The sequence below is a fragment of the Zea mays genome, chromosome 3, assembly GCF_902167145.1.
Source record: "Zea mays cultivar B73 chromosome 3, Zm-B73-REFERENCE-NAM-5.0, whole genome shotgun sequence".
Lineage (NCBI taxonomy): Eukaryota > Viridiplantae > Streptophyta > Magnoliopsida > Poales > Poaceae > Zea > Zea mays.
Genome location: NC_050098.1, coordinates 60550765 through 60571467, shown reverse-complemented (window position 1 = coordinate 60571467; position 20703 = coordinate 60550765). Strand labels below are relative to the sequence as shown.

At 42.6% G+C, this 20703-nt stretch overlaps 1 pseudogene across 1 annotated transcript; it reads right to left on the bottom strand.

The window, feature by feature from the left end:
- Positions 1-16409: 16409 nt before the first annotated feature.
- LOC100274991 (uncharacterized) lies at positions 16410-17769 on the bottom strand (annotated as a pseudogene). The gene is made up of 2 exons (NR_156712.1): positions 17472-17769; positions 16410-16826 (listed from the first exon to the last, which is right to left on the bottom strand). The product of NR_156712.1 is annotated as an uncharacterized protein (transcript).
- Positions 17770-20703: the final 2934 nt, after the last annotated feature.

The following is a 20703-nucleotide window of genomic DNA, read 5'->3' as shown; positions in this document are numbered from 1 at the left end:
CACATCGTTCTTTTAAAACAAGTTTTAATTCTCTAGGCAGGGCTAAGCATCATTAGTTCTCTTTATAAAAGAGGTATGAAGGAAAATAATCAAATTCCAAGGAATGGTAATGCATCAATTGTTTCATCACTCAACTCCTATCACCTAATGCAGCATATAAGTGATAAAATTTAAAACAACAAGGAGAGGCAAATGCATCGGGGCTTGCTTGAGATAACATTAGGTTAGTGTTGGTTAGATGATGATCACTTGGTGAGCATCTCCCATCCTGGTACTTGATCAGATCATCCACTCCTCTAGTTTATTCATCGACATCACTTTAAGATTAATCCAACTCTTGTCCTCCACATCGTGTGATCAATTAACATACCTAATGGAACACGAAATGCATATGAATGAGAACAAACATAAATAACACAAGATAGGTAAACTACATCGAAGAGGGCAAACCACTTATGGCATAGCGCCACAATTCCTATGAGCAAACACTAGCTAACTTTTGACTCTACAACATCATAATCTTGGAGGTAATCATACTCAACTCAACCATCAAGCAATAATAACTAAACACAAACCCTCAGCTAGAACATAACCTTGGTAGATTACAACACTTATGGCAAGGCAATATAAACATTTAAAAGCAAGCACACACTAGTTACCTATATATATTACTAAGTACAATAATAACACTTCTCTTAGTTAACCGGAGCAAACATTAATATTACAAAAATTAAATATACCCAAGTAGACACAACTCATTCTAGCTCGCACTCAAGTTGACCAAATATCAAGTAATAGATTTTACTCAGGTTCTATACTCTTCTAAGATCAAACATTCATAGAAAGACCAATAACCTTAGGTTCTTCACTATCAGACACTTAGAACAAAAACATGGATAGAAATAATCTATTAATTTTCTAAACTACCATGTCCAAATAACTTGATTCATTCAATAACTAAGATAAGACATCACAATTTTCAGCTAGCATGTAAATCATTCATCACATACATATTCAGTCATATAATTAGATCATCACCGCAACCCCGACAACACTTATCCGCAAAGCATTTTAATTACTAAACTTAGACTCATTAGTGCCGGATATCTAAGATTTACAATAAGGAATAAGGATAGAACTTTTTAAATTAGTTTTCTCAACCTAAAGATTTAAAACACTTATATGCATAGAAAGCACTTTAACTCTAAAATTTACTAATCAAGCACAAGGTACTTACATCACACTTATAACCACAAGACTACCGAATCAGATTAATAATACTAAATATACTTGTCTACTAGCTCTTCTTCTTATCACTAAGTTCACCATACTCACACAAAGCTTAACTAGTCACTAACTCAATTATATGCATCAAAGCATTTACCTCCTTCCCAAACTAATAAGGTTTAGAGCACACAATAGGAAAGGAAAGACTCAACCATGTGTAACAAGACATTTTGATAAACACTTCATATGAAACAAGCCTTCGTTAATCAAGAATCAAGAACTAACTAATCCTACCTAGTCAAACAAGAGTGACTTCAATAAATCAACTTAATGCTTGCTGATTTTGGACAGCAGCACAACAATTATTTGTTTAGCTTATAAATTACAAGATATTCATCCAAAAATAGTAAACTAGGACTTTCTAGAAAGCTTATGATGTACTCTATAACTTTGGTATTATCATCACAACACGTTTCGACACTTAGAAAGGTCAAACAGTGCTTAAATGACAACCTGTCCAGATTTGAGCAGATTTGAACTTCTTATATCAAAGATCCATAAATTGGCCTCCAGACCACCAAAAGGGGTGATCCAAGACTTTTTGGAAAAATTAAGAAAAATACTACAATTCTCTTATAACTTAGTCAAACAATCCCACTTTCGAAATATGTACAAAATTTTGACAGATTTAGGTATTGTACTTGTGTCCAGCATAACTTCCAAACTACTAGAGTTATGACCATGAATTTTTTACACAAGCAAGATAAAAAGATTAGCTACAACTTTTATATATAACACTTCAACAGAAAACATTATTTACTTCAATAAACTATTTACATAACTACAACTAGATATGCAGTCCCAAACAACAATCGTCTAATTTGGCTCCTATCTAGTTTCTCCACTTATCATGTGTTTGAGCACTGTCACACCCGGTTTTGGAAGGTAAACCGAATGCGAACCATGTACGTGCCAGGATCAGAACTCACATACACATCGATTACATAATTGGACATCATCACACAATGCTTGAATTAAATAGCGGAAAGGTACTTTAGCCAACTACTTAATCTTAACTCCACATACCAACTCACGTACCAACTAAAAGCAACCAGCCTCGGCAGAGCAAGTACTATGCCCGGACCCCATTGACGGCCCTACGGCGAAGCCAACTACTCCTCTGGTTCCTCTAATTAATCAGCTAAGGGTGTCCATTCCACCCTCATGGTTGCACTGTTATCCTGGGTTGTCACTCCCCAAACAGGTCCTTACGGAGAGGTACTCAAGAAAACAGCCTGAGCCCCCTAAAGTAATCACAAGGACCCCATCGGGATAACATCATCGTATCATAAAAGATCACATCATGTTCATTGATTAAGTTGAAGTAGTAGCATAAGCTAACTATGATTAACCCAAAAAGGTAAACAAGGGTAAGGTAAATACAGACTAGTCAATCCTTAAGTTTCAGTAATGTAATGCAGGACAATGAATTATAAAGTAAAGTAGGACATGATAGGTCTGAGGACACTTGCCTTCACCAGGTTGTTGCTCAGAGGGATCTTCGGCAACACACTCAGGAACCACGAGCTGCTTGTTGTCTAAGTAAAGCGAGCATACATTCAATACATTTGGAAGGTAAAAATGAACATCACATCAAACATGTACAAACATTGGAACACAACTCAAAAAGGCATAGTATTAGGTACATGGGAATGAGATCAAGTTATAAAATGGACTAATCCTAATTGGGGATTAATTACTCTATAAGTGTTGGGACATAGCCCAAAAAGGTAAAATAGAAATTTAAACAAAGAAAAAGATTAACTTATAAGATGGACTAATCTCATTTAAGAATTTGATTATTTTTAAGTGTTATCCATAACTACATACCTAACTCTATTTATCTCATTAAGAACTAAAGGTTAAACCAAAAATGAATCTATGCAATGCATAACACTAATCTCACAAGATTAAATATACTTTACTCCTAGGATTTCTTTTTATTTATTTCATTAAATAAATAAATCAACATATACTTTAATTCTATATTCTAAATGTAAAAATTAAAGTACATAGATTACAACATATTTTATTTGAATAGAGAATAATCTTGTGAACATTTTGCAATTTGAACCCCTAAATTTGGAGTTCATATGAAAAAGATATGAAATAAACAAGTTTTGAAGTTTGAAATATGAAATTAAGGCTAAATCTGTGATTAAATAAAAGTCCAGGGGGCTATTCTGAAGAAACCAGGGACCTATGCGCTAAAACAGAGGACGACGAGTTGATTTCCTGAAACCAGGGGGGTTCTTAAGCAAAACTCACACGTGAAGGGGTACGGGGTAACCTCAACCGTCGGATCAGAGATCAATGACCCATATTAGATCGCCAGGGAGCGGGCGCGCGGACGCAGCTGACAAGTGAGGCCAGGGCGTCAGTGGGGCAGGGCGGGCTGACCGGTCGGGCCTAGGGGCAGAGACGCGGGTCAGGGGGAAGAGAGAGGGGCGGTCAGATCCCGATCGAAGGGCTAGGATTAGATCTACTCGGGTTGAGTCCAAATCCTCTGTTCTCGGACAGACGACCAAGATCTAACGGCTAGGGCTGGCTTGGGCGCGGTGGCGCCGCTCGGTCCCGCGGCGAGAGTTCGTCGGAGACGAGCAGACCGGCCACGGCAGGGCACTAGAGACTCGGAGACTAGCCTGGGCACAATCAGGGTGGTCTGGCAAACTCGGCCATGGCCTTCACACCGGCGCGGGGGCACCAGCGAGCGCAGACCACGGCGGGGCGGGCTAACAGCGATGCTGGGTTGCTCCGGCAAGCAATCGCGCGAGCTATAGAGCGAGGATGGCCAAATTAAGGGCACGAGTAGGTTGCTCACCTCGAGCAGAAGCGCTGGCGTCACGAAGCAACGACGGAGGCGCAGGGATTCGACGAGACGACGGTGGCGGACTCCGGCTGTGCAAGAAAACGCTCTGGTAAGCGTGGATCGGACGCAGCAGGGATGGAGAGGGCACACCGAAGGGTGTCCCGAGCAGCTGATAGCAAGGTGAAGCTCACCATGGCACTGGACAGGGCACGGGCGCAACGGCGGCCGCGGAACAGGCGGTAGGCGTCGGCGGACGGTGGTGGAGCTCCCTGTTCGCGTGGGCAGAGCAAGAGAGATGGCAAGGGGGCTGGGCAGAGGGCACAAATGAGAGAGGGGAGGTGGGCGAGCAGGGCACGGGGCTCGAACGTGGCCGGAGAACGCGCGGTCATGGGCGCGTCCACGACGGGGAGATCGTGGGCGGAAGGTTAGAGACGGCTGACAGGTGGGGACGGAGGGATAGAGAGAGGGAGCAGGCGCGGGGAAAAGAACAGCGCCGACAGCTCTGTCCCAGGGGGCAGAGAGAGAGAGGGAGAGGGCGTGCTCAGGCTTGCGCCGACAGGCGGGGCCCGCCTGTCAGGCACAGGGGGCGCGAGGGCTGGGCTAAGTGGGCCGACTTGGGCTGAAATGGCCTTTTCTATTTCCAGGGAATTTCTAATTGCTTTTATATTTATTTTCTCTAGGGTTTTTCAATTCAAATTCAAACCAAGTTTCAAATTCAAACCAATTCAAATATATGCATCAATTCAAAGAATATTTAGACTCAATATGATGCAACATTCCATGACTCATAGGTTTTGGGAAAAATAAAATAAATAATCCTTCACTAATACCACAAACTCTAATTAAAAGAGAAAGAGAGAGAGAAAACTAGAGAGAGAGAAACTAGAGTGAGATAGAGAAGAGTAACACCTGAATTTGGATGATCATAAGAAAGAAATTTTATACCCCCAAATTCAGGGTGTTACAAGCACTTTCTAATCACATATTTAGATTACTTTACTTTATAACCAAGAATCCATTTACTTCACATAACCTAGTATTTTAAACCTATTGTCACATCATGCAAACAAAGAATCAATTTAAGCACACTATGCATACACATATATTCATCCAAGCACATTCCATATCATTACAAAGAAGAACTCATTCTAATCCTACTTCATCTACAAGAACAAACTCAACCATACTAGACATGCCTAGAAGATGATACTTACGGAGACGAGGCATCAACGTCATCATACAATAGGAACTCTCATAAGCAACCATAATAGCACTATCGGTTAGATGTGTAAGACGCTAAATCTACTTTATTTAGCAAACCATAGTAGGAAACAGTGTTTACAAGTCGTCCGACTAATCGTGATTAATTGTGATTAGTCGAGCTGGTCGCCTGATAGATGGCGACTAGGAGGACAACACGATTAGGATTTCGAGCCATCATAGTCGTCCGACTAGTCGTCGACCTGGGCGATTAGTCGTCTGGTCGAAAGCGTCCTGGTCGTTTCTTGTCGTCACAAGTTTGGTTCTGGTCTTAACTCTAATTTTTGGCCCATCTACAGTAGCAACATATATGTTGCCCTGCCCCTGGCTAGCCAAAACCCTATCTTGCCTAACACAAAACCTCCCAGCCGCCAATAGTAAACCCTACTCCTCTGTCCTCTCTACCGACGTCTAGCTCCAGGCCTCTAGCCACCAGCGTCCAGTGCTCCATTCACTGATGGCTGCTCTTGCTCCAAGTGATCCGGTGTCTACCACCGGCGTCAGTGCTCCGGCGTCTGCCACCGAGTCAAGAATTCAAGATGAGCTCGTCATCTGAAGGTAGCACCTGCTCTCCCTTCTTTGATTCTCTCCTAGTCTCCCTTCCCTCTATTACCACTGGTACCACCTGAAGGTGCACCTGCAGACCTGCTCCCTAATAGCAGTGAGCAGTCACCATGAGTTCATCAGTGCGACAGTGCCAGTACCCAGTAGTAACTGCATCTCTGTCTGTGTTTGTGTTGTCTGTTCAGAGTTTAATGGTGGCTGTGGACTTGCTAATAATGTTGAGGTCTTATTCCCTGAGTCAAATGTGGTCGGCAGTGCAAGTGGAAGTGCTTCTGTTCCCCCTGTGGCCTTAAATGCAGATAGCACTGGTCCTGTGTCTGCTTTATCAGCTGCTACAGATTGTAAAACTCTTGTTGAAAAGGCAATTATAGCACTCCCTCCTGAGCTTAGTGCACAAGAAAATGACCCCAAGAGAAAGGCAAGGTCACATGACCCAGGATGGCAGTTTGGGTGGTGGCCAGACACAATAAAGAAGGATTTTGTTCAGTGTGTCTTCTGTAAGAAGATTGTGCTATCTGGAATCAAGAGGTTTAAGCAGCATCTTGCTGGTGGGTTTGGTGACACCATGAAGTGTGCTAGAGTACCAGAACTGGTTTCAAAGGAGATGCACACCTATCTGAGAAGGAACATGAGGGTTGTGATTACTGCTGATGGTGATGAAGGTGAAGAGGAAGGGGAGCAGATTGATGTACGTCCCCTACCAAGTTCTAGGACAAAAACCAAGCAAGCAAAAAAGCAAATTTCCCAAGCTTCCATGTCTTCATTTGTTGTATCAGCTCCTATAAAACCAAATACAAAGAAGGCAAGCAAATCAGTGAGTGCCATGCTTTGCAAGACTCCAGAGGAAGTTGTAGCAGAGAGACATAAAAACAAAACTTCTCAGGCCACTCTTGAGCATTGCTCAAAGAAAGGAACAGAAGTAAAGCAAATTGTTGACGACCATGTAGCTGATTTTCTATATGAGAACAAGATTCCATTGAATGTCGTCAATTCAAGAAGCTGGCAGATTATGATGGAGTCCATTGGTCAGTACGGTCCTGGATATCGTGGACCATCATACTATGAGGCAAGGGTACCTTGGCTTGAAAGGGCAGTGAAGAGAACATCAACATTGAGAGCTAAACACGAAGAGGCTTAGAAGGAATATGGTTTCTCAATTATGTCAGATGGGTGGACTGACATACAACAACGTCATTTGATCAACTTCCTTGCCAACAGTCCAGTGGGGACCTACTTCATAGGTTTTGTCGATGCATCAAGTGAGATAGCAAATGCCAATATGTTGGCAGATCTGTTGGAGAAGCAAATAATGAAGGTGGGGAAAGAACATGTGGTCCATGTGATCACTGACAATGGAGCCAATTTCAAAGCAGCGGGGAGGATCCTTATGGACAGAATTTCCCATCTGTTTTGGACTCCTTGTGCTGTGCATTGCTTGGATTTGTTGTTGGAGAATATTGGCAAGATCAAGGAGTTCAACACTTGCATCAACATGGCCAAGAAGATTTCGAGGTTCCTGTACAAGCATGGGCGACTTCACAGCCTAATGAGAGAAAAGCTAGGTGGGGACCTTATTAGGCCAGGTGTGACTCGATTTGCAACATCATTCTTGACTTTGGCAAGCATGTATAAGCATAGGAGTAAATTACAAGGCTTGTTTGTTAGTGATGAATGGAACAGGTCTAAATTTGCCCTAGTTAAAGAAGGTGAACAAGATGAAAATATTGTCCTTTCAGTATCATTTTGGCAAACTCTTGAAAATTGTCTTCAGGCTTCACAACCACTACTCATTGCTCTAGGGATTGTTGATAGTGATGAGACACTAGCAGCTCCAGAGATAATGGCAGCTATGGACAAAGCAAAAGCTACCATACATGAGTCTTTGAAAGAGAAACCACGATTACTTGCTAAAGTAATCTCATGCTTTGAGAAGAGGTGGGATACTCAGATGGAGCAACAATTATATGGGGCAGCCCTTTATTTGAATCCAGGTAAATTCTTTACCTTGAGGGATAAAGACAGGAGGCAAACTGCAAGACTTCGAGCTATGTTCAATGATGTTTTGTGGAAAATGATCAGTGATGAGGATGAGCAAACAAAAATAAGTATACAAGCAGATGACTACGAAAGATCAGAAGGGAAATGCTTTTCAAAGGCTGGAGCAATAAGACAAAGAGAGAAAAAGTCCTAGTAAGTTTTTACTATTCCAGCGTTAGTTAGTTTGTTTGCCTGTTTCTGTTAGCACTAGAACTGATCTATTTTTGTATAACTATAATAGTCCTATGGTGGGGTGCATATGGAGGACTGGCATATGAACTACAAAGCTTAGCAAAAAGGGTTATAAGCCTCTGTTGTGCAGCATCAGGTTGTGAGAGAAATTGGTCAGATTTTGCAGCAGTAAGTATTATTGTTCACTAGTTTTAGTGGTTGTATGGGCAACCCTTTATTTGTTGAATCTGATGTATGTATTGTTTAATTGTGCATATTCAGATCCATACAAAAAAGAGGAACTGATTGGAACACCAGAGGCTTGATAAATTGGCCTATGTCAGTTACAACATGAAGATGGAAAATAGGTTTCAAACACTAAGAGAGATGGGATCCAAAGGAAAAAGTGTAAGGAAAATGGACCCCGGGCCATTTGGCTAATTGAGTTTTGGTGTTTGATGATCAACACAATCCGTGAACTAATAAGTTTCTCTAGTGTTTATGTTTGTAGTTCACAGGATGCAAGAACTACTTGGACTAAGGAATTGAGGAAAGCAACACCTCAAAAGAAGACATTAAAGAGATCCAAGAAAAGTCCAAGTGTGCTGCCTGCGGACTGTCTGTGTGTGGAGCACCGGACTGTCCGGTGCACCAGGGAACCGCAACCCAACGGCTAGTTCCAGGTGGCACCCGGAGAGAAGACCACCGGACTGTCCGGTGGCACACCGAACTGTCCGGTGTGGAAAGCCTACGGCGCCAACGGTCACCTGCTCTAATAGGGTACCTAACAGGGCAACGGCTAGGCGCACCGGAAAGGCTACAGTGCGCTGTCCGGTGCACCACCGGACTGTCCGGTGTGCCGCAGAGAGCAGCAGCTTTTCTCCAACGGCTACAATTGTGTTGGGGGCTATAAATACACCCCAACCGGCCATTCTCAAGTGTGGGAGCCCAAGCAACATACCAAGGCATATAGTAGACATTCCCAAGTGCTCTTACAACCAAGTGCTTAATAGAATCACTCGGTGATTTGCGCAGGTGCTTTGCGAAGTGCTTAGGTTAGTTAGACCGCTTTAGCGCTTGCTCTAGGTGAACCCTAGATTGTTGAGTGAGTTTAGACAAACCTCACAACCCCTCGGCTCTTGCGCGGGCCGTTGTAATTGTACCAAGTGGGGCGAGAGTCTTGCGAGATCGTGACAACCGTGTTTGTGTCACGGCCGCCACCGTGTACGGAGGGAACGAGGCCCGCGATGTTTCGGCCGGAAGCTCGATAGTGGAGACGGCGGGGAGCGTCCGAGAGGAGCCAGAAGCGGAGCACCACTTGCGTGTGGAGAAGGCCCACGACTCTCTATGGAGTTACTCGACCGAGGTGCTTGGCCTTCGCGTGGGCTTCCCTTTGCGTAGGGGCACCAACGAGGATTAGTCGGGACCTTGCGTGGTTCTGGATACCTCGGTAAAAATACTGGCGTCATCCACGAGAGTTTGCATCTCTACCTTTGCTCTTTAAGATTCCGCATTTATATTAAGCATTTAAGTTTCAATCTTGTATTCATTCTTATATAGTGTAGATTGAAACTTAGCCTTTGCGGTAGAGATAGCAACACTTAGACAAAACCTAGTTTGCACATTCTAGTTTGATTATTTGCATAGGTTTTGCTCTAGGGATTTAATTGTGGCCTAGTTTAGTGAAAGTTTTAGAAGTCCTAATTCACCCCCCCTTCTTAGGCGTCACTCATTTCCTACAAGTGGTGTCAAAGGCTGGTTTGGCTCATTTGAAACATTTTAGCTTCACCGCTAAAAGAGCCGACACTTTTTAGAGGAAGGGATGGATACCCATAGGCCACCACACTTTGACGGCATTAACTTCCCTTATTATAGTGCTAGAATGGCTTGTTACCTAGAGGCCGTTGATCTAGGTGTTTGGCGAGTCACTCGTGACAGGATGAAACTCCCCAAGAATCCCGAAAAACCCACCACGAGTGAGGAAAAGGAAATTCATTTAAATGCTAGAGCCAAAAATTGTTTGTATGAATCTCTTAGCATGAATATTTTTAATCAAGTATTTACCTTGAAAACTGCTAATGAGATTTGGCTAAAATTGCATGAGCTCCATGACGGCACATCAAATGTCCGTGAGCAAAAACATTGCCTAGTCTTAAATGAGTATAATTCTTTTGCTATGAGAGATGATGAGCTTGTTAGAGATATGTATTCTCGTTTAAATCTAATCATCAATGAGCTCAACTCCATTGGCATAAATAAGCTAGGTGATGCGGACATTGTAAGGAAGATTATCTCCCTGCTACCACAACGAAGATATGGGACCATCCTTCATAACATGGAGGACTTGAGTGCCATGACCCCGACCATTGTGATTGGAAAAATCGCGGCTTTTGAGATGTCGCGAAAAATGTGTCGGGGAGAGGAGCCAACTTCCTCAAGGCCATATGCTTTTGCATGTGATGAAAGGAAGGGTAAAAAGAAGGCTCCCACTCCAAGTTCCTCAAGTGAAGAAGAGGAAGAAGAAGAAAGTGATGATGATGAAGATAATCAACCATGCACATCATCCTCCGAGGACGAAGAAACAATCCGACGCGTCGGAAAGGTAATGGGGATGATCCGCAAGATTAATCTAATGGGTGTGCCTCTGCAGGTCGAAGATATTCTCTTTAACATTGACAGGAAAAAGCAAAGAAAGAGAGGATGCTTTGCATGTCGGGAGAAGGGCCACTTCAGGGATAGCTGTCCAACTATGGCCAAACCCAAAAAGGAGAGGAGCAAAGGCAAGGCGCTAACAAGTGTCAAAAGTTGGGATGATTCTTCAAGTGAAGATGAACCTCCAAGAACGCGCAGCCACCGGTCCTCATCACGCTCATCACGGTCATCACACAAATTCCTTATGGCAAGAGGTAACAAAAGCATTCCATCCTCTAGTGATGAAAGTAGTAGTGATGATGAAGGTGAGGGAAAGCCCTCCGTAGATGAGCTTTTGGAAGTCGTTGAATTTTTCCAGGATGTTTGCACTAAGCAAAAAGCTCAACTTAAAGCCTTGAAAAATAAGTTGATTAGCTCCCAAAATGATTACAAAGGTTTGCTAGAAAATTTTGAAACTTTTGCAAACTTAAATAGTGAGCTGTCAACTAAAATTGAGCTATTAGAGTCTAGTGCTCCATCCACTGCTACCGATGATGGCCTTATTAAAAAGAATGAAAAACTTAAGGCTAAGTTAGCTGGCTCCCAAAATACTATTGAAAATCTGCTAGAGAAAATGGAAATTCTTAGCATTCACAATGATGAGATAACTACTAAGCTAGAAAACATTGGTAGCATCCTAGGAGCATCTTTAGTTAAAATTCTCGAAATTATTAAAAAGGATGCTTCTACTTCTTGCTTTGATTTATTTATTGATACTAACCCCTGCAACCAAGTTCTTGTTGAGAATATTTCTATAGAAACATGTTCGGATGAGGTTGCAAAGGAAAATGAGCAATTAAGGCAAGAAGTGGCTTGTCTTTGCAAGGCTTTGTATGACAAGAAAGGCAAAGTCAAACAAATCCAACCTCCACAGGATAACACCACTGCGGGAGTGAACAAGCCTATGGAGGGAGAAACCGTGATTTATAGGTTGTGCCACAAGGAAGGCCACAAGTCTTTCCAATGCAAGACGATGACCGGGGATAAGCAAAGGCAAAAGCTCAAGCAAAAGCCATCAAGCAAAATCTCCAACACCTACATCAAAAAGGTAGACAAAAAGACTGCTACACCATATTTGATCAAGAAGAAAAAGAATAGAAAGGTGATAGCAATCAAGGCCAACAAGCAAGCCAACAAAGGAAAGGGGGCCAAACGCATCTGGGTGCCAAAGGAGATTATTTCAACCATGAAAAGCACCAAGAAGGTTTGGATCCCGAAAGGGAAGTGAGTTGACCGAAGGTCAGCGGGAAATTTGGAGACTTGGCAAAATTGGGATGTATATCATGGGATACATCATATTGGATCAAGTTTATTGCCAAGTGAGTTAGTGAAAATCTTGGACCCAAATTTCCCACCCATGACTAAAGTAACTAGATTTACTGTATTTCTTATTTTTAGATATGAGTATCTATATGTATCTAGTTTTACCTTTCATGCCTAGTATTACATTTTGTGCTTATTTTAGCTTAAATGCATGCATACTAGGAAAATCACATGGTAGGTCTGCTTGTTTTAAATTCTTACACTTAAGCAAGCCTATATGATTTAAAATGTTTATTTGAGCACGACACATAGCTCCTTATCACCCCATAATAAATGATGCATCAATTGATATTGTTAATATTACAAGTGGTAAAACACTTAGATCCTACAATGTGTATCATTTAATTTATATGTGCCAAAAGTTCGGATTATAGATAATTCGCCCCTCTTGATATCAAATCAAAGCGCATGTCTCCTACAAGTATTCAAAACTTGTATGCACAACTTTAGGGGGAGATTACTCTATAATCTAAGACTTTGAGACTAACACCCTTTTCAAGTCTATTTCTTGTGATAGTCTCATTGTAAGGAAAATAAAGTCCCCGGAGAAAGACAACATTTTTCCACTGCAAATCTCCAAGACATCTTCATTTTACATCATTTACATGTCTTCTCCAACATTTGGTTAGACTATTTCATATCTTATTCTTCCTTGTTGCTATACATGCATAAGTGCTTCAATCATATTTTGTTACCTATGCATAAGGGAAGTTAGTCTATTCAGATCATGTCTTGTTCCTCTAATTATCACATGCTTTTTCCTAAGTTGAAGATTTATGTTAGGAGGAGTATTTCTTCGTCTCTCAAAAGGGGGAGAAATTTCTTTCTAAAGGAGAACACTCATTTAGGGGGAGTTTTCATTTAATGATATTCCTTCAAGTATTTAAATTCCTTATGAGGGCAAGTTTTATTTACTTCCTTCATGTTTATAATGTTTTCCTTTTCGGTGGTTGATGTCAAAGGGGGAGAAGTGTAAGGGACCAAAGCAATGAAAAAATGTATCAAACACCAAACACCACCAATTTAAAATTTTAATTCTTCAAGTGGCTTTTCAAGTGGTTTTGGTTATTTGGTCCAAAATAGGAAGTAAGTGAATTATGGAGTTAGGGGGAGGCTTAAGTCCATAATATCACATTGTGGGGACAATCATGCATCCTAGCAAGTAGATTGCATATTTACATTCAAATACTTGTATTATTTGCTTGCTTTGGTTGTGTTGTCATCAATCACCAAAAAGGGGGAGATTGTAAGGAAAATGGACCCCGGGCCATTTGGCTAATTGAGTTTTGGTGTTTGATGATCAACACAATCCGTGAACTAAAAAGTTTCTCTAGTGTTTATGTTTGTAGTTCACAGGATGCAAGAACTACTTGGACTAAGGAATTGAGGAAAGCAACACCTCAAAAGAAGACATTAAAGAGATCGAAGAAAAGTCCAAGTGTGTTGCATGCGGACTGTCTGTGCGTGGAGCACCGGACTGTCTGGTGGCACACCGGACTGTCCGGTGCACCAGGGAACCGCAGCCCAACGGCTAGTTCCAGGTGGCACCCAGAGAGAAGACCACCGGACTGTCCGGTGGTACACCGGACTGTCCGGTGTGGAAAGCCTGCGACGCCAACGGTCACCTGCTCTGATAGGGTACCTGACAGGGCAACGGCTAGGCGCACTGGACAGGCTACAGTGCGCTGTCCGGTGCACTACCGGACTGTCCGGTGTGCCGCAGAGACCAGCAACTTTTCTCCAACGACTACAATTGTGTTGGGGGCTATAAATACACCCCCAACCGGCCATTCTCAAGTGTGGGAGCCCAAGCAACATACCAAGGCATATAGTAGACATTCCCAAGTGCTCTTACACCCAAGTGCTTAATAGAATCACTCGGTGATTAGCGTAGGTGCTTTGCGAAGTGCTTAGGTTAGTTAGACCGCTTTAGCGCTTGCTCTAGGTGAACCCTAGATTGTTGAGTGAGTTTAGACAAACCTCACAACCCCTTGGCTCTTGCGCGGACCGTTGTAATTGTACCGAGTGGGGCGAGAGTCTTGCGAGACCGTGACAACCGTGTTTGTGTCACGGCCGCCACCGTGTACGGAGGGAACGAGGCCCGCGGCGTTTCGGCCGGAAGCTCGATAGTGGAGACAGCGGGGAGCGTCCGAGAGGAGCCGGAAGCGGAGCACCACTTGCGTGTGGAGAAGGCCCGCAGCTCTCTATGGAGTTACTCGACCGAGGTGCTTGGCCCTCGCGTGGGCTTCCCTTTGCGTAGGGGCACCAACGAGGATTAGTCGAGACCTTGCGTGGTTCCGGATACCTCGGTAAAAATACCGGCGTCATCCACGAGAGTTTGCATCTCTACCTTTGCTCTTTAAGATTCCGCATTTATATTAAGCGTTTAAGTTTCAATCTTGTATTCATTCTTATATAGTGTAGATTGAAACTTAACCTTTGCGATAGAGATAGCAACACTTAGACAAAACCTAGTTTGCACATTCTAGTTTGATTATTTGCATAGGTTTTGCTATAGGGATTTAATTGTGGCCTAGATTAGTGAAAGTTTTAGAAGTCCTAATTCACCCCCCCTTCTTAGGCGTCACCTGTTTCCTACAAAAAGAAGCAACCCACTGGTGCTTGCAGAGTTCATGTGGGAAATGAATGGGTTGAAGAAAATGAAGATGATGGTGACAACAACATATGGCATGCTGTGGATGAGGCATTAGGCTGGCTCCAGCAAGAGCCCCTAAAGCCTCCTGTACTCTAAATATAGAGGACCAAACGGTTCTCTACGCTCTCCAGCAGCGTCCTCTAAACGGTCCTCTAAATTTAGAAGACGATGCTGGATTCTCTATATATAGAGTTTCTCTAAACGGTCATATATCTATTTGAATACTTTAAATAACCGGTTTATCAAAACTAAAACATGTACAATACATTTAAGAGTATGACAAATACGTATGTACAAAAATAAAAAAAATAAAAAATGTCTTTAATATAGGTATTTGCGTATAGAGGACGTGATTTAGAGGACGTTATTGGAGAGTAAGGAGATATAAAGGATAAAATCTTTTAGAGAAGACCATAAAGAACGAATATAGAGGATGAATATAGAGGACGTTGCTGGAGACAACCTTAGGAGCAACTCAGGCTCTTCGAGGTATAAACTTGCCAAGAATAGCTGCTGCAGCTGCTGGTTCGTCTTCTCAGCCTCAACGAACATATGTTAGGACAAGGAAGCGTTCAAGAAATGCAACCGCTCAAGATATTGGATAAGAGGATAGTGATGATCAAGAAGATGGTGTTGCTGCAGCACAAGCAGAACAACAACAAACCTAAGAAGCAACTAGATATATGGATGAAGATGGTGGTGCTGCTGATGCATTTTGTTTGGATGTTGATCTGCTCTAGGTAGCAGCCAGCGGGTAATGCAGTACTTTTTGCTGAAGTACTGCTAGTAATTATGCATATATTACTTTCAGTTTGGACTTTGGATGGATTCAGTTTTACACTTTTATTTAATTACTGCTACTAATTATGCATATATTATTGTACAAATGCAGTGCTTATATAGTTAATATATAGTTATATACATATACATATGTCCATAAATCTATAGGACGACTAACAGACGACCAGAGGTCGACCAGGACCGATTAGTCGCCCTAGTCGCGATTAGGCGCCTAGTTGCTGCTCTAGCTCGACCAGCTGGTCGCCCGACTTGTAAACATTGGCAGGAATAGCAATTCATCTTACCAAAATCAACCAACTCGGAATCCAAACAGTGATGTTAATATCTAGATAACCTAGAGCTTTATGATACTGCATATTTTCCTATCACTAACACCCCAACATCTCATCCTTTAACTCGTATAACATATAAGCTAAACTAAACACTACATTTTTATTCGACTTAATACGTAGAGTCCAAATTTCACCACATAATTCAAATCATCATAAATAAAACAAAGGAACAATATCCTTCTCTAAACACTGCGAAGGACTAGCACACAGACAAATATTCATGGATCCAAAGATCAACATACAATACATCTGAGCTACAAACAAAAGAACCATTGTCAATAGCACATCTATTCTTCGCACTTACCAACACAAACACTCATAACATATATATAGAACCATTCAAAATATACTTCGCAACTCGCATCTCCATCCAACTTGCTAAACACTATGTCCACTTCATAATTTTAAACACAATTACACTACCATATGCAAAGAGACATTTCCACAAGCATCTAATACAATCATAACTAAGACAAAGGAAAAGAGAAGGGGTCCCGAGTTCCTTCCTTAGACGTCCACACGGAGCAGCACATAGACGCAACACAAAATCCAAAGATCGTCATCACAACACTTATGTATGATAGATGTCATAATCATCAGGACTAACATGCTATCCAAACCATCTAACAACAACTATCCAAAATAATAAATTGGCTTATCATTACCTAAATCGAACTCGAAACCATGAGATCGACAGACGATGTCCGGTTCAAGCATTTCATAGAACACCTAGAGAGCGCCACTCTATGACTTCACCTTCTTCTTGACAAAAATCCAGGGATCTCGCTCCTCATCACACATACAAACACACATAGTTAACATCAAAATACAGGTGCTGGGTCCTGGGACACGAACATCGAGTACCAGAGTCAATGACGTGGTGACCATGGCCAGCTAGGGCTGGACGAAATGCTCGTGGCTCGCTCGGTTCATGGTCAGCTCGGCTCGGCTCGGATCGGCTCATTTGAATTTTGTCATGAGCTGAGCTGACATCCTAGCTCGGTTCGTTAACGAGCCAGCTCGCGAGCTAAACGAGCTACCATATTCCAGTAAAACGAAACTATATACATATCATTTACAGAATATTTGATGAACATGTTATATATATGTGAGGTGTCTATGACCTATGAATTAAACTAATGATTAATGAACTATGTCTATGTGTTAATTTGGTCTATGCAAATATAATTATAGGTTAAACTGATGAACATGTATGTGAATTGTGAATTAATGAGTGATGAATTGTGCTAATTTGGTGTTATATTGACGAGGTTTGTGAAACTATGAGTATAATTACTATTTTCTATTGTTAAATTAGTTTGAAATTAAATAAAAATAATTATTATGTATATTTTATTTTTTTCTGCTCTGGCTCACAAGCTAAACGAGCCAGCTCGAGCTCGTAAACAAGCCGAGCCGAGCTGACTTTGTGGCTCGTTACCTTAACAAGCCGAGCTGAGCTGGCTCATTAGCTTAACGAGCCAGCTCGAACTCGGACGAGCCGAGCCGAGCTGGCTCGTTATCCACCCCTATGGCCAGCCAAGAAGAGGAGCGAACTCGACGGCATCCGTGTCCTGGGTGACGTCAAACTGAGCACGAGGGAGGGGCTGGAGCCAGAGCAAGCTCGGTTGGGGTGCTCGGCTTGGGGAGGGGGATGGCGGCCAGCAAGGAGGCAGAGAGGCGGGGCGAGCTTTGGGGAGCAGCGAGGACGCAGAGCCGAGCCATGGACTGGACAATTTAGGGCTGAGAACGAGCACCATGGGAGAGGTGGCGCTGGAAGGTGGAGCTTGGGCGAGCAAAAGGGAAGGAGCGAGCTCGCCACCTAGGGACGAGGCAATGGGAGGCCATGGAGGTGAGGGCCAAGCACAAGATGGGGAAGGGGCAGAGGAAGGGGTTTGCTGGCTCCAAGAGCAAGGGGTAGGGATGACAACAGATCGAGTTTGGATCGGATATGAGAAATACCCGCCTGCAACCATACCCGCGGGGATTGATCATACCCACCCGCGACTATACCCGCAGGTATAGTTTTGTGCCCGTACCCATCGGGTATCTGGCGGGTATTGGGTACCCGTGGATATAATTTTACATGTAATAATGTAATAGTAATGTATTGGGTACCCACTGAGAGCGTTTAAATTGTAGACAAACATATCATATACATTATAATGTAATAGTAACAATAATTCAATCAATTTAGTTCACAAAGTAACTTAATTCCAGAAAATATAACTTAGTCCAAAAGAAATGTAATAAAACAAGAAAACATCCGGCTTTGCACACTGCACTGTTGACTGCATACGCACATAGCACATGCTGCTTGCAGCTTGCTTGCTTGTTGCATACATGCTGCCAAGTACAGTGGCACAACCACACAGTGCACACTCGCATAGGCCACAGTGTCACAGACTCACAGTTACAGGCTCACAGCCACACAGATTACCTAGAGAGAGCACGCCGATTGCAGAGTTAGAGTATCAGCTCAGAGAGCAGGCCAGCACGAGTACAATAGGGGGCTACCGCGTGCAGGCAGCAGGACGCAGCCGGAGGTGCCAGCGCCCACCAGAGCGCCAAGCTGTGGAGCGGTTAAGCGCGGGAGGTGCGACCGTCCACCATCGTGTGCTCGTGCGCGTGCAGGTCCCGATGCGGGACTGGATGGAGGAGCGATTGTGAGGATGATAGGGATCAACCATCGAGTGGGAACCGAGACTGGGAAGTCACCGACCGGAGGCACAGCCGTAGAGTGGAGTTGAAGTACTAGAGTGGTCGAGTGGAGTGATTTAGGGTTAGACATATGGGCCAGGTCGCCTCTCACCGGGATTTGATCACTTAGAGCCATTTGATGGGCCTTAGCCCTTCGTCCTTTTTTAGTTATTGTGGATACCCATGGGGAACCAGTGGGCAAAAACTAGAATCTATGCCCGACCCGATTTTATCACGGGTCGGGTACGAGCGATACCCACGGGTCAAAATTTGTGGCCGTACCTGAACCCGACGAATCGGATATCCGATGGATATCCGAACCCACGGGTAAAATTGTCATCCCTAGCAAGGGGTAGGCGTCAACCTACACCAGGAAACACACGCCGACTGTAGAGGGGGAAAGCGACGGGAAGGGAGCCAGGGAGGAGGCTGCTGTGTTGAAGGGGATGAGGATGAAAAGCCTCCAGGAGCTGACTAGGATAGAGAAAAGCGGTGGTGACAGGATAAGGAGGATTTTTCTTTATCCCATTTTTTGGAAAAGATAAATACATTTTAGAACTCAAGAATTAGGATTTTAAACATCTAAATGGACCAAATGAGAGCACCATCAAGATACGTTTTGAGTAAGATGCAAACAGGCCAGATCAAAATGGTGTTGGTCTACAACATTTGAAATGGTGTTTGATCTTGATCAACTCAGATTAAACTCATATGTTATCTGTATACTTGACTAGAGATCAGCTTGATTAACGACTTTGCACCTTGTTTTTCTTAGATATTGATCGTAGTCAACTTTATAAAATTGAACTCTTTCAGAAATCATATTCACGTACTAGATCGATCCGAATAGCATAGACCCGACATCTTGAAAGATTTTTAAAGTCCAAACTTCTCAAAATTTTTTTGGACAACTTAGATAGACGGAGATAGATGCGATATCAAAATCGTGATAGACAAAGATGATTAGAAATTAAAGTCCGCACTCATGGTCAGGCGGAAGATAAACACCTGGGTATTACAGTTCACACAATATTGTTGACCTTGCCGTGCTGAAGACTTAGAATTAAGGAGGTGTTTGGGACTAATCTAGATTCCAACTCCAACGTGGAGGTATAGTTTATTAGGCTCGTATTCAAGCTCCACTTTGGGGACAATGTAAAACAGTGTTTTGGATAACCATATGGTGTACTGCTGAACACGGTCTTATAGAGTTAAATGTATCGGTGGCCTTGAAACTTGTCAAGAGATTTCACTTAAGTTTATGAACTTTGAAAATGTATTTTTTGGTCCTTATACTTGTTAAGTTATGTAACACGCATCCCTAACTTATAAAAATGGTGCATCATAGGTCTATTTTTAACCATACCGACCAATATGGTGTGGTGGGATTTGCAATTTTGCCACTTAAAGTGTATCGTCGTTGGCAATCTACACATCCTCCGTGTATCGATCACTTTGTAGTTCGATGATATCTTCACCAAGGGGCTCTCATCTAAGTGTTCTTGAAGTTTCGTTCCACTCAACATCTGCAATGCCTAGAGTTGCGATAGTGGGGTGTTAGACTCAACATCTACATGTCTAGATTTGCAACTGCGGGGTGTTAGACATGCGTATGTATCCTAATTGTAATAGATTTAGACTCAACCCATATACTATTTCATCTATTAATATGGTGGACTAATCTGGTTAGGGTTAGGATTTTACTTCGTTCAGTAAGAAGGTTGTTGTTCAATGTTTAGGTACTGGCTACCATCTAGCATCTTTTCGTCACAGTGAAAGGTATTTATTTACTTGCGCTATTGATTGGGAGATATCCTTATGTAAAACAGTGAAAGATATTTATTTATTCGTGTTATAGATTGGTATATATCTGTAAGGAAAATGGACCCGAGCCATTTGGCTCAATAGATTTTTGAGTTTGATGATAAACATAACCTATGGACTAATGTGTTTGCTAGTGTTTGTATTTATAGTTCACAGGATGTTAAAGTGACTTGGACTAAGGCAATGAGGAAAGCAACACCTCAAAAGAATACATTATGAAGATCAAGTGAAGTCCAAGAAACGAAGGA